Source organism: Macaca thibetana, chromosome 17, assembly GCF_024542745.1.
Source record: "Macaca thibetana thibetana isolate TM-01 chromosome 17, ASM2454274v1, whole genome shotgun sequence".
Classification (NCBI taxonomy): Eukaryota; Metazoa; Chordata; class Mammalia; order Primates; family Cercopithecidae; genus Macaca; species Macaca thibetana.
The window spans coordinates 60,556,222-60,570,698 of NC_065594.1; the positions used below are offsets into that span (position 1 = coordinate 60,556,222).

General features: G+C 36.1%; 1 pseudogene; it reads right to left on the reverse strand.

The window, feature by feature from the left end:
- Positions 1-6,979: 6,979 nt before the first annotated feature.
- LOC126940271 (heterogeneous nuclear ribonucleoprotein A1-like) lies at positions 6,980-13,163 on the reverse strand (annotated as a pseudogene).
- Positions 13,164-14,477: the final 1,314 nt, after the last annotated feature.

Consider the following 14,477-nt stretch of genomic DNA (forward strand, 5'->3'; position numbering starts at 1 on the left):
ATTGCAAGTATGACTGGAAGGCATGAGATTTAAAATTACACAGTAAACATGTTTTAAAAATCAATTGTACTTGTAGCATTTTCTGTGCAAAAGATTTTCTTATTTTTAATAAGTTAATATGAAACTAAAAGCATAATACTCCCATCCATTTGGTATTTAGGCTGGTTAATATTGCTATACACTTTAAAATACAGAAATTAATACTTTCATTACATGTTTTACTGGTCCAACTACTTTTGACTACTGTGTCTAGCTATGGATGCTGCACAATAAGACAGGCATATAAGGTAAAATTGTCTAGCAAAGGAAGATAAAGATTGTGAAGATTCTGGGAAATATTCCAAACGTGAAATAATTTTAAAAGTTCAGAGTGTTTAGCTCAAAGAAGGGAAGGTTTAACATATTAGATGTTACAAAATATGTTAAGAGTTGTCCTGCTGAAGGAGTAGATTCTTTAGAGGTCTGTTATATGACTAGGACCAACAGATAGATTCAATGATTACAACTTTGATACAATGTCAAGTGAAACCTTGTAACTTCTAGAAAAGTATAAAAGGGAACAGGTCTCTTTTCTAAGGTGCTGAACTCTGGTTGGAACTGGTCAGGCCATCTGTCAGGGATGCAGGGTAAGACATTCTTAAACTGGGTCGAGGCCTGGCCTCAATGACCTTGGGTCCCGTCCAGCTGTGATTCTCTCATTAGAATGTCACGCAGTGAAGGTGGTCCCTGCAGTTGTGGAGCCTCATTTTAGTCATTTCAGCAGTCATTGCTAGTGCCAACTATGATTTTATTCTTCTGTCAGTTCTGTGCTGTCAAAATTCTGTTTGTGCAGAACAACTCCCTATTCCCTGCACGTGCAGTTGAAAATTTGAGTTTGCAAAATTGGGAGTTTCCTTCTTATATATAAATGGTTGTTCTAACAGTGACACAATTTCCTTTGCCACAGTTTTTCATCCTTTAAAAAAATTCCTACCATATCATGTAGAAATCATTTTAAAATAATCTCAGGTTCTCAGCCCAAAATACAGAACCATTTTTTTCTCCCAAAATTTGTGGAATCCAGAATGGAAATCATCAGAATAATAGCTCTTTACAATTCAGGGTATTTATTGCATCAAGTCTGTTATACAATAATATCTTATTTGAGGAGAAATCTTATGATATCACTTCTATATCTAAGCTTATGAATTTAAAAAGGAATCAAATCTACATTGTATGCCAGTATCAAAATATCACATGCACCCCATAAATATGTACTTTTATTATGTATCCAAAAAATTAAAAAGAAAAAAGAAATCTAGGCAATAATATATCATGTAGGGATATTATAACTGCTGTAACATTGTATATATGTCCTCATTAGGAGCACAAATAAAATGAAGATCTGAAGGAATTGGCCTTTAAAACTTGATCTAGGTCTTTTGTTGGAGGGAAGGTGGCCACACCATTTACCACAAACTTAATTCCTTTGTCATGTGCTTGCTGTGCTCTGGTGCTCAGGCAACACCATGCTGGCGTTGATTTTCTTAAATTTTCAAATAAGGAAAAAAGCATGAATACTCCTTTTCAGAGCATTCTTGTTTTTATTTCAGGGCTCTTTTTCTTTTTAACAGAATCATTCTCTTAGGGCTCTGAGAGGTCTGGAAACTCTGGGTGATGGTGCATTCCCTGTCTTGTGCTGTCACATTATCTTGGCTCATCGAAGGAGGCTGAAAGCCTGACCATATCCTCCCTGGTGCCTGGACAGCCAGTTTTGTGTAGCCTTCCCTGTGATGTGTCCCTGTCCTTTTTCCAATCCTCCTTGCTCTGGGACCTACATCCTGTGTTCTTGTCCACCCTCCACCCTTCCCTTTTTGAGTACATCATTTATTGCTGTCTTAGCTTTGGAGTATAATAAAGTATATAGACTCACACACAGACCATTTCTGATTATTGGTCCTTGTTCTCATAGTTTATTTTGGTAGTGATCTTCACCTCATTTTACTATAAACTGGCCTTTATTTCATTTTCCCTCTAAAGTCAGACCCTCACCCCAACTACTTTTTACATTGGTGTTTAGCATTCTAGAAGCTTACGTTCCATTCTATACTGGTTTTATACCAGTTTAGTTTGGCCAGATGTCTAGTTCTGCCCTGAGAAAGTTCATTATATATCATTTATGGATACTTAAAAATAGTCATGTTCATAATTTAATCCTATTTTTTTTTACTTCTGTAGCTTCAAAGGATGCATCTCTTTTGAAAATTATAGTTATATTTTAATAAAGTAGCCTTTTATTCCTAATTAATTTCTATTACCTCCAGAATTAGCCTTCCTCGGCATGTCTTTTAATGCTCATGTGATATAGTTTCTAGATCCCACAGCATCCTCTGAAGAGTCTTCACACAAACTCTCCACTAGACGTGTTTCATTTTATCATATATATAACATTTTTTTTTTTTTTTTGAGATGGAGTCTTGCTCTGTTTCCCAGGCTGGAGTGCAGTGGCACTATCCTGGCTCACTGCAACCTGCATCTCCTGGGTTCAAGCGGTTCTCCTGCTTCAGCCTCTTGAGTAGCTGGGACTACAGGCACATGCCACCACACCCAGTTAATTTTTGTATTTTTAGGAGAGACAGGGTTTCACCATGTTGGTCAGGATGGTCTTGAATTCCTGACCTCAGGTGATCTGCCTATCTCAGCCTCCCAAAGTGCTGAGTTTACAAGCACGAGCACTTTAAGGCTCACTGCACTAAATTCAGTATTCCAGAGAGAGGCCCCTTCTCACTCATGCACTAAGGAATTGTGACAAGTTTACTGTGGGAGGAATATAAAGTGTGAGAATCAAGTTGGGAGGAAATGAGGCTGGAAAAGTAAGCTGGGGACAAATCATGAATCATTTTGAGCCATGCAAAGAAATTTTGGATTTATACTATAGAGGCATAAGGGTTATGATGGAAGGCAATAACAAGAATGGCTTATTGTGTTTTTGTTTGAAGTTTAGTATATTATTCCTATATTCACGTGTGAAATCTTAAGTGTACAACTGGATGAATTTTTGCATGTATCTTTACCCCTCTAATCAGCACATAAGTCAAGATATCAAACATTTCTGGCACTCCAGAAGGCTCCCTCAGTCAATAGATAATTTCTTACCTCGTGGGTTAGCTCCATTCTGACCCCTAACTTATGTTAGTTTTGTCTGTTCTTATATGTGTATTTTCAGAAACATGCAAAATGTTTCTTATAGTGTTTTTCCATGTGTATTTGTTAGATGAATAAATGAATGAGAGAGAAAAGGACGAGGCAAAGAATCCAAGATTTCTATTCAGGAAGCTAATTTCATTAATCCATTTTTTTTTTCATTTGTTTAACTGATTATGAACTTGTCTAACTGAACTTCATCCAGGTCATAAGTTTTGTCTTTTACATGAGGATATCATTAAGATACTTAGTAAAATGATATACTGAAATTGAGATAAAGTATAACTATGAAATTTCTCTAAATTGCCATTTTAGGAATTTTGTCAATAAACTACATAATTTTATTTTCATAATTTGTTTATAACAAATCATTTGGGGGCTTTAACGTACCCCTTCAATTACTGATAAATTGTCTATATAATGAATGGTGGAAATTTTTCTGAATTGTGTTATTTATATAATAATCTCTTTCATCTAGCAGTGTCTAGAACATAAGAAAAAACTATGAAATATGTTTGATGAAGTAAACTGAACTGTTGCAACTTAATCTTTTTTTATTTGAATTTGTAGTTGACAAAAATGATATATACTTATGGTGTACAATATGACGTTTTGAAATATATAGACATTGAGCAGTGGCTAAATCGAGCTAATTAACACATGCATTACTTCATTTTTTTTTTATAGTGCTGAGAACACAATCTGCTCTCAACAATTTTCAAGAATGCAGTTCATTCATATTGACTATAGTCATGTTGTACAATAGATTTCTTATTCCTCCTAATTAAATTTTGTGTCCTTTGACCAGTATCTCCCTGACCTATCCTCTGAGTCCCCCCCTTACAACCTGTGCCCCTGATAATCACTATTCTAGTCTGTACTGTTTTTTTCCCTTCCAACTTTTATTTTACGTTCATGGGAACATGTGCAGGTTTGTTACATAGGTAAACTGTGTGCTTTGTATACAAATGATTTTATCCTCAGGTAGTGAGGACAGTACTCTCACCTTCTGCCATGAGTGGACGCAGCCTGTGGCCCTTGCCAGGTGCAGATGCCCAATCTTAACCTTCTGCAAGTAATTCCAGAGACCTGAATTGGGCTAAGATGAAAATGAGACAATGCACAGCAGTAATATTTAGAAGCAAATATCAGCGGAAATTGATGGTGTTTTGGGTGCAAGGAGTAAAGTGAGTGAGATAAATAAATAAAAAGATAATAAAAAGACATAACAAATGTCATGATACAGACAAACAGGGAACATTATGTAAGTTCAGGGTAAGGAATTTAATCTATTTCAGGGACACTGGTTATGGCTAAGGAGAAGGAGGCATCAGATTTACTCACTTGAAGGCTGTTAAGAGGTGGGCCAGTTGCAGAATTTTAGTGGATTTTAGAGACATTGAAAGAAAGCTGCTTTTTAAGATCCTGGTTGTAGAAGGAGAGCAATTGCTCTGAGGCAATGGCTAAAAAATCATGAAAAGCCATGGAAGGGATTTTTAATGTAATGGTAGTGAATAGAGACTATGTGCATCCTAAAGTGGAAGAACCATGAGAAAGTGAGAATAATGCACAGAAATGATGGGATCATCTGTGGATCACCATTCTGGAGAAGAAACATTTCAGGGTGCAGGGTATGAATAATCCGATTACTGCTTCCTCTGCTCCAGGGTAAACAAGATATGTATAGGTGCAGCTGTTGGTGAGGAAGCAAGAGTTCAGGAATGGGTTCATAAGGGACTCAAACTTTTTCTGTGATATCAGAAGAGAAATAATCTTCTGTGAGGTGAGAGCATGTTGAGACAGAGAACATGAGGGTGAGGACAAAATTTTGAAATGGCCATTCAAGGAACTAGGAGTGGGAGCTTATTCAGAATATATAATTGGATGACTAAGTCATTTTGAAAGAACATATGAAAATGTATAATATAAAGTGTTGTTGGGATAATCTAATAATCTATATGGTTGTGTGAGTGTGTATATATATTTAGATGTGCTGGGCATCCAGAGCAGTTATTTTGCCAGGATACATTGAAAGAAAACAAAAGTAAAGATGTGGAGGGTTATGAACCATTGAAGATGGGGAAGAAGGTGGTACCAGAATTTTTTTGGCAAGCAAAGACAGATAGCAAAATTTTAACAACAAAAAATTGTCTTTTTCTGAAAAAAAATAAAAAGATATTGGGGTTTTGTTGGCTGAAGTGAAACAGTAGTTGCAGGCTGACCATGGGAGCAGTTGTAAAAGTCAAGTGAAAATCAAGTCTTTTCAGTTGAGGCAACCAGCAAACTCTAAAGCCATTAGGTCTTAGAAGGGTCATCTATATTATTTGGGGGTCTCTCCAAATTATGACTGCTATAGTTTGGATATTTGTCCCCTGAAACCTCATGTTGAAATTTGATCTCTAATACTACAAATGGGAACTAATGGGAGGTATTTGGGTCATGAAGGCAGCTCCCTCATGAACAGATTAATCCCCTTCCTGGGGGAAGTCACATGAGTGAGATCTCGCTCTCACTCGATTAGTTTCCAGAAGAGCTGGTTGATAAAAGGAGTCAGGCACCTTCCCTCTTGCCCTTGCTTCTCTCTCACCAAGTGATCTCTGCACACGCCATCTCCCCTTCACCTTCTGCCATGAGGGGAAGCAGCCTTTGGCCTTTGCCAGGTGCAGATACCTGAAGGGGTGGCCTGCCCCTCCACACCTGTGGGTGTTTCTCGTTAGGTGGAACGAGAGACTTGAGAAAAGAAATGAGACACAGAGACAAAGTATAGAGAAAGAAAAAGTGGGCCCAGGGGACCCGCGCTCAGCTTACAGAGGACCCATGCCGGCACCGTTCTCTGAGTTCCCTTAGTATTTATTGATAATTATCTTTACCATCTTAAAGATAAGGGAGTGGTAGGACAATAGGATCGTTTTAGGGAGAAAATCAGCAGTAAGACATATGAACAAAAACCTCTGTGACATGAATAAGTTTAAAGGAAAATGCTGTGCCTTGAGATGCATATGCAAACATCTCCATAAATCTTTTAGCAGCATTGTTTCATCCTATCACATGGGAATAAACCTTGGACAATACCTAGCTTTCCTAGGCAGAGGTCCCTGCGACCTTTGGCCATGTAAGTGTCCCTGGGTAGTTGAAATTAAGAGAATGGTGATGACTTTTAACCAGCAAGCTGCCTTCAGGCACTTGTTTAACAAAGACACATCCTGCACAGCCCCAAATCCATTAAACCTTGAGTCACTGCAGCACATGTCTCTTGCAAGGACAAGGTTGGGGGCAGGGTCACAGATTAACAGCATCTCAAATACAGAACAAAATGGAGTCTCTTATGTCTACTTCTTTCTGTATAGACACAGTAACAGGCTGATCTCTCTTTCTTTTCCCCACAGATACCCAATCTTGAACTTTTGCAGACATCAGGATCATGAGCCAAATAAATTATTTTCCTTTATAGACTACCCACCCTCAGGTGTTCCTTTATAGTAAAACAAACTAAGACAATGGTACTGAGGAAAATTTGCTTTTGAAAGCTTTTTTTTTTAAAAAAAGACATTCTTTTTTTTTTCAGTGTCACGATTAGCCTATTACATTTAGCAATCAGCAGCATGGGTGCAAAAAAAATCTACATTAAAAATTTTGTTGGAATGCCTTATGTTTTCCACAAAGCAGAAACTAAAATAACTTGGTATACAATTAGTTACAAATATAGTCTTTGAGTCTTTTGCCCATACACATGAGTATTGTCTAAGGCATGTCTTTATGGCAGCTATGTCCTGCCACCACAGGGCTTGGCTGAGTTCACAAATCTGTTGTAAACTGTAGCTTTCCTGTCACTTCTCTGGCTCTTTTCTCCAGCTAAACTTTGTTTCCTGACAGAAATTAAAACCTTCTGCCACTGTGATTAACTACTGCTGCTATTGGAACCATCATTGTAGCCACTATGGTTTTGCGGTTGGGCAAAGTGTTGACTTCCACCATTAAAGGGTCTAGAGCTTCTGCCGCCAAAGTTTTCTCCCCTCGTGGCTTCAAAATTTAAGGATTGCTTATTGTAATTGCCAAAATCCTTGTAGTTTCAACCACCTCTTAAACTGATCCCGTCATTATCAATTCCATTATAGCCATGCCCACTGTCACTATATCCACCACCACCATGATTGCTACCAAAACCTCCTTGACCGCTGTGGTTTCCTCTATGACTCAAGTTGTCATCTCCATCGAAATCACCTCCACAACTTCAACCAAAGCTTCCAGAACTACTTTGACCTCTTTGGCTGGATAAAGCACCAGCCATCTCTTGTTCAGACAGAACTTTTTTACTTCACAGTTGTGGCCATTCACAGGATGGTATTTCCAAATGACAGTCTTATCCTTGGAGGCATGGTCATCAAAGGTTACAGAACCAGAGTCCCTCTTCTTGCCATTGCCTCTGTCAGTCATGATTTCAATCACTTTAATGCTTACATACTGTTCAAAATAATTATTTAGGTATTATTTTTCAGTGACTTCTTTAATGCCACCAATAAAGATCTTTTTTTTTTAATTTTTAATTTTTTATTTTTTTACAGTTAAGCAGGCCCTTGGTGTTTGAGAATCTTCTCTTGAGACAACCCTCTTTGGTTCCACAACTCTTTCATCCACCTGTGTGGCCTTGCATTCAAGGCTGCATCCACCTCCTCCACAGTGGCATATGTGACAAACCCAAAGCCTCCCAAGCATTTGGATCTCTTACTGCTGCACAGTCCAGTAAGCATTCCACATTGCTCAGAATGGCTTCTCAGAATCATTGGTTGTTTTAAAGCCCAACCTTCAAACAGATGAAGAGCTTCCTCAGCTGTTTAGGCTCTTTGGGAGGCTCTGACTTAGACGTGATGGCAGTGGGAGAAGAGATTTAGAGATGGTTTCTCTGTGGCATTCACCAGTAGAAGGCTTGAAAACTTAAGTGTCAAAAAGTAAAATGTAATGCAACACTCCATGAAATGGTATTGTAAATCTTGTATTATTTGGCTTCCTGTGCCCAAGGTTCTCTTAAGTAACAGTAGGGAAAAATAGATTCAAAAAAAGGATGACAAACAAAAATAAATGAACAAATGAATGAATGAATAATGGTGGGTCTATGAGGGTAGTGGAAAAAAGAGAAAAGAAAGTTTTGAAGAGATACTCCAGGGTTTGTCATGCTTGAATGTCCACTGCAGTTCTGCCAGCTCCTGACCAATGAAATTTGGCCATGCTAATGAATCAGATTGCTCATCAGTAAAATAGAGGTGATATTGCAACTATTGTATATGGTAGTAGTGACAAATATCACCTGTTACATACCTAAAATAGTGTATGGTAGTAAGTGCTTAAGAAATGTTAGTATTTATTATCATTTTATTATTTATCTAACTCATAATTAAGATGACGAACACTGCAAAATGGAAAATAGTTCATAATAAAGCCATATATGTGTATATATATACACACAAATATATATATCAGTATTTATAAAAATGTTTCCTTTAATCATGCAAATAATAGGGTCTTGGTAGGCAGTCTCTTTCTATTTTCCACAAATTCAAAGCATTGTTTTGAATAGATTCAAATAGATTTTTGATATCTGCAAGAATCACCAGCAACAGAATCACCAGGACACAACCTAGCATTTCAGAGTTAGAATCCTTCTGCTAGAAAGTGGAAGAAAAGGAAAGATGTCATTTACAATGTTGATTTTAGGGACAGCTCATTCATCTCAAAGAGATTCGGCTCCCTGCTCTCAGAAAATCTTGGGATTAGGCTTTTTTGTCTTCTTTCACAATTGCATCCTTTTAATAAAATGAATGTATCAGGAGAAGAAATAGTTATAACAGTAATTTTTAATTATTTAAGAAATATATTTCCTGGAAATAATTGCTGCCAATTTTTAAGGAAGTTGAGGCTCAGATTTAGATAAATGGAATGAATAGACTGCTCTTAACACTTTCAACAAAGTTATAAATATGCATATTGCTGAAGATCTAAGATTATTTTTAATTCAACAGAAAGAAACTGTAGTGCATTTACTGCCATGACATGCAGTGCATCTAGAATTGGCCTGGATTAGCATGCCTTCCCTAGGCCTGGATTCTTTTCTTAGGAATGTTGAGGGGGATTCTGCTTACTGTGGGAAGAAAATTTTCCTTTAATGATGAATTTATCTACCAGATTTTTAAAAATACATATATATTTTTGGAATTTGTTGAGTAGGTTGTATTCTCACTGTTCTTGGTACACTGACTGTATCTCCCGCATTTAGCCTACCACCTTACCTCTCAAAACAATTGTTACCATGTGCCCAAATAGTCTTTCTCCCAGTCATTATCAGTGTGTAAAAGTCATCTGAGAAGTGATAAAAGGAAGTCTTTAAAAACTTTAAGTTTTCCATTTTGAGAGGCTGAGGCGGGTGGATCATTTGAGGTCAGGAGTTCAAGGCCAGCCTGCGCAACATGGTGAAACCCTGTCTTTACTAAAAATACAAAAATAAGCTGGGCATGGTGGAGAGTGCCCGAAATCCCAGCTACTCAGGAGGCTGAGGCAAGAGAATTGCTTGAACCGGGAGGCAGAGATTGCAGGGTTATGAGATCACGCCACTGCACTTCAGCCTGGGTGATAGAGTGAGATTCCATTTAAAAAACAAAAACAAAAACAGAAAAAAACACTATGTTTTCATTTAGAAAACAGTTTTTCAAGAATGTTGTGTGATTTCTTTTTTTTTTTTTTTTTTGTATTATGAAAGCAGATGGCCTTACGGTATAAGCACATAATCGTGACAACAGAATCCTCCTTCATCACTCATTCACTTAACAAATGTAATAGTACTTATTAAGCACCACCAAATATCAACATTGTGGTAAACACTGGGTTTACAAGGATGGAAAACTTTCTTGCTTTTGAGGAACTTAAGATATGGTTGGCTTCTAGTGTTGTAAGCAGAGAGGAACATTTGCAAATTATTTAAATAGATTAATATTCTTTAAGAACTCATGGCAGATCCATATACCTTTTACCCTTAATATTGTAAAAATTACATTATTTGCAATATTAGAGCTAAAAATATTTTTATACCATTGTTTTCTTAAAAAAAGTTATGAATGTACACCTGATTATAATTAATTCAAAATAATACAAAACATACTGGTTAAAGGATGAAAAATCTTGCTTCTTATTTTTCTTTCCTTTTCTCTTCAGCTTTCTTGGCCAAAGGCAAAAACTACTAATGGTTTAGGTGTATTCTTTGCAAGATTTATTTAATGAGAATGAATGTCTTGGTGTCTGTCTTCTCATCCAGGAACATGAGATTTTGCTGCATTTAGATATTTTTTCTACTATATTTTCTAATTTCTTGTTGCCAATGAATGGAAAAGTTATTTTTGGTTTATATATTTCCACCTTTAGCAACATTACTATCTGCTTATATTTTTTCCAATATTTCTAAATTGAATCTCTATATGTTCTAGAGAAATATAAATGCCATCTATACATAATTATATTATCTTTATTTGCAGTGTTCATTATTTTCTGTTATTGCACCTCTTGGATCTCGGGAACAATGTTGAGAAGTAGTGATGGCATTTCAGTCAAGACTTGGTTGCAAATAGCATATATTAAACTTAGTTAAACAGTGGAAGCTAATATGAGATTCACACAGTTGCAGAAAGAAAAGTCATCGTAGCTTGGCCTGAAGAATAATCAAAATTAGTAACTGAAATTCAGCCAGCACTTGTCTGAATAGCTCAATTTTTAATTTTCCCTCATTTTGGCTCCGTTTCTACAGCTACTGACTTCCCACCTACTGATGGGGACCACAGATACAGAGCTCTTCATGTGTCATATCTCAAAACTTTTGGCTACCACTTAGGATTGAATGTTTCTTCAGCTTCAGTTTCAAAACACTCCAGAAAAGAATAATGATTTTCTTGGCTTACCTAAGAGTTTTAGCCTTAAACAATGACCTAGAGATTGGTGGCACCCTTTACCCCTACCATATACTTGTCTTGCTGTGGGGAGAAATTCCCCACAGAAAAGAGTTATTTTCTAGATGAAAGGAATAGTGCTAAGCAAACAAACAAAAGATGTTCCCTGTAGTGGATGTCCTCACCTTTTTGATGTCTTTAAAGAGAGGCCAGTCACGATGGCTCATACCTGTAATCCCAGCACTTTGGGAGGCCGAGGCGGGTGGATCATGAGGTCAAGAGATCGAGACCATCCTGGCTAACATGGTGAAACCTTGTCTCTACTAAAAATACAAAAATTAGCTGGGCGTGGTGGCGTGCGCCCGTAGTCCTAGCTACTCGGGAGGCTGAGGCAGGAAAATCACTTGAACCTGGGAGGCAGAGGTTGCAGTGAGCCGAGATCACACCACTGCACTCCAGCCTGGGCAACAGAGTGAGACTCCGTCTGAAAAAACATTTAAAAAAAAATGAAAATAAAACAAATAAATAAAGGGATTGCAGCAAATATATGTTCGTGTAGTGTGATGTGTGATAATTGCTATAATTTTCTGGTTGATACATTTTATAAAATAAGGAATTGGTGTTAAATATGTATATAATGTGTTTTCAGCATTTGTCTAGATCTTTATATTGTACTTTAAAGTCTATTTTATTAGGCCTTCTTTAACTTACTTTTTAATGATGTTAACAATACTTTTATTTTCTTCATTTTGGTGAAGACACTTAACTTGAGATCTACCCTCTTAACAAATTTTTAATTGCACAACACAGTATTGTTAACTATAGGCACAATGTTGTGTAGGGGATCTCTAGAACTTATTCATCTTGCGTAACTGAAACATTATACCCATTGAATAGCAACTGTCTCTTTCTTTCCACCCTAGTCCCTGACAACCAGCATTCTACTCTCTGTTTCTATGAGTTTGTCTATATTAGACATCTCATGTAAGTGGAATCATGTGGTATTTGTTCTTCTGTGCCTGGCTTATTTTAGCTAGCATAATATCTTCCAGATCTATTCATGCTGATGCATGTAGCAGAATTTCCTTCTTTCTTTTTGAAGTCTGAATAATATTCCATTGTATATATATGCCATGTATTATTTATCCACTTATCTATTGATGGAACCAGGTTGTCTTTATACCTCGGTGATTGTGAATAGTGCTATAATAAACATGAGAAAGCAGGTATCTTTTTGAGATCCTGATTTCTTTTTTTTTTTTTTTTTTTGCTATATACTCAGAAGTGGGATTGCTGGATCATATGGTAACTCCATTTTTAATTTTTTGAGGAACCTCCATATTGTTTTTCATGTGGCAGCATAATTTTATACTCCCATGAGAAGTGCATAAGAGTTACAATTTCTTCACATCCTTGCCAATACTTCTCATCTTTCTTTTTTAATAATAGTCATTCTACAGGTGTGAGGTGATATCTAATGTCATTTTAGTATGTAAAAGGTTTTAAACAGGACCAAGTTTCTCTTGCTTTAATTCTTGCTTCCTCTGCTTTATTTTTTTTTCCTCATTTTTTTTTCCTCTTCTCCTTACTCCTCCCTGTCCTCCTTTTTTTGGCCATTTCCTCCCTCTCCGAAGCTTGACAAACTATAGGTTTGGAAAAAAATCTCTTAAAAGATCTGTTCTGATAGTTGTTGGGGTAAAATTTAACCAATCATTTCAATCAAAAGGTATGAATAACTGGAACAATTTCTAACTTTTTCAGCTGTAAATTTAGTAGCAGTCAGAGACGAAGAAAGCTGCAACCTGGACCAGAACACATGGACTTATATTCTTCTTCTCCTCTTGTAAAAGCTGCAATCCTGTTGTGGCTCAGAGTCACCTGTAAAGTACCTGTAGTGCAGGTGCTATAGAAGTATATCAGCTGAATAAAGCTGCTAGCGTCTGTTTAAATCATTTCAACTACTTTTTTTCCTACCTGACAAGCACAAATAATATAGTTTATAGTGTTCTGAGATTCATAGTGATGAAGATTATTGGCATTCCGGGAAAAACTCATTATTCTAATTCACAGCAGGACTGGATTTTTTAGACTTTATTTGTATTTTTGTATCTTTTTTTATCAATGGGATGGGACTACACTTTTTTTGTAATAGTAACCGTTTACATTTTGTAATACAAGATCTTGCCAACGTTAAAGGGTCTTCTGTATTTTCTGTCTTATGAAAGATTTTTCTATATCATGGGAATTCACTACATTTTGATGTTTTTAAGATACTTGGAAATAAAGCTGTTGGGGGTTGATATATTTTTAAAGAGAGAGTTTTTAATCTATGATTTTCTGGTCATATTGAGTAAATTTTGTTACTTCATATTTTCTTCAAAACTTGTTTTTGTTTCTGAATTCATAGATAAAAATTGTATGTAGTAATCTCCCATCATTTATGAAATGTTTTCCCATGTAGTTATGCTGCTTTTTTCATTTTTAAAGCTGTTTATTTGTGATTTCTTACTTTTTTGTGGAGGCAAACATTTGGTTTGTTACACTAAACTCTTCAAAGAAGCAGCTATTGCTTTTGTCTATTATTCTTCTTCTTACTGTTAGATTTTCTACTTGATTTATTTCTGCTTTTATCTTTATTAACTCCTCTCTGTGAGTTGTGCCTTATTTTATTTTTCCTTGATCCTTTAATTTTCCTTGATCCTTGAATTGAATGTCTAATTAATTTTTTTAGTCTTTTTTGTTTTCCAATGTATGTGTTTTGGATTATGCAAATTACTCTTAGTAGCACTTTAGGTCTATTCAGCAGGCTTTGATATGTAGTACTTTTCTAAGTAACTTATAATGTTAAAGTTGATATTCTCTGTAACCCTACTGTTATGTTGAAGTGTATTTTATATATTTAAGAGGATAAATTTATTTTGTATACTCTTTGTTTTTCATTTCCAACAGCCAATATTCTGGCAAGATGTTTGAAGCAAGTGCGAGTCTAGTTTAAATGATCTTTCTTCAGCTTTGTGACACTTTATGTGAACTGTTACTTTGTTTTCTTTTCTCAATTCTCTTTGTTCTCTTTCTCTGGAACTACTATTATATGGATGTCCAAATTGAGTCTAGCTTCCATGAGAAAGCTTCTCATGCTATTTCACTCTTTTTCCTTTTTGACTGCCTTCTGGGGGAACTCCTTGGCACTATTACTAGTTAGCTTTCTAATTCAATTTTAGCTAAGTGCATTCTGCTGTTCACCTATCTATGATTTTTTTTAAAAAATTAAGCAATAATTTTTGTCATTTTAATTGCTTTGATTATTCCTTTCTAAATGACAGTGTTTCTCAGAATGCCAAGTTTTATCAAATTTCATTGTGGATACTC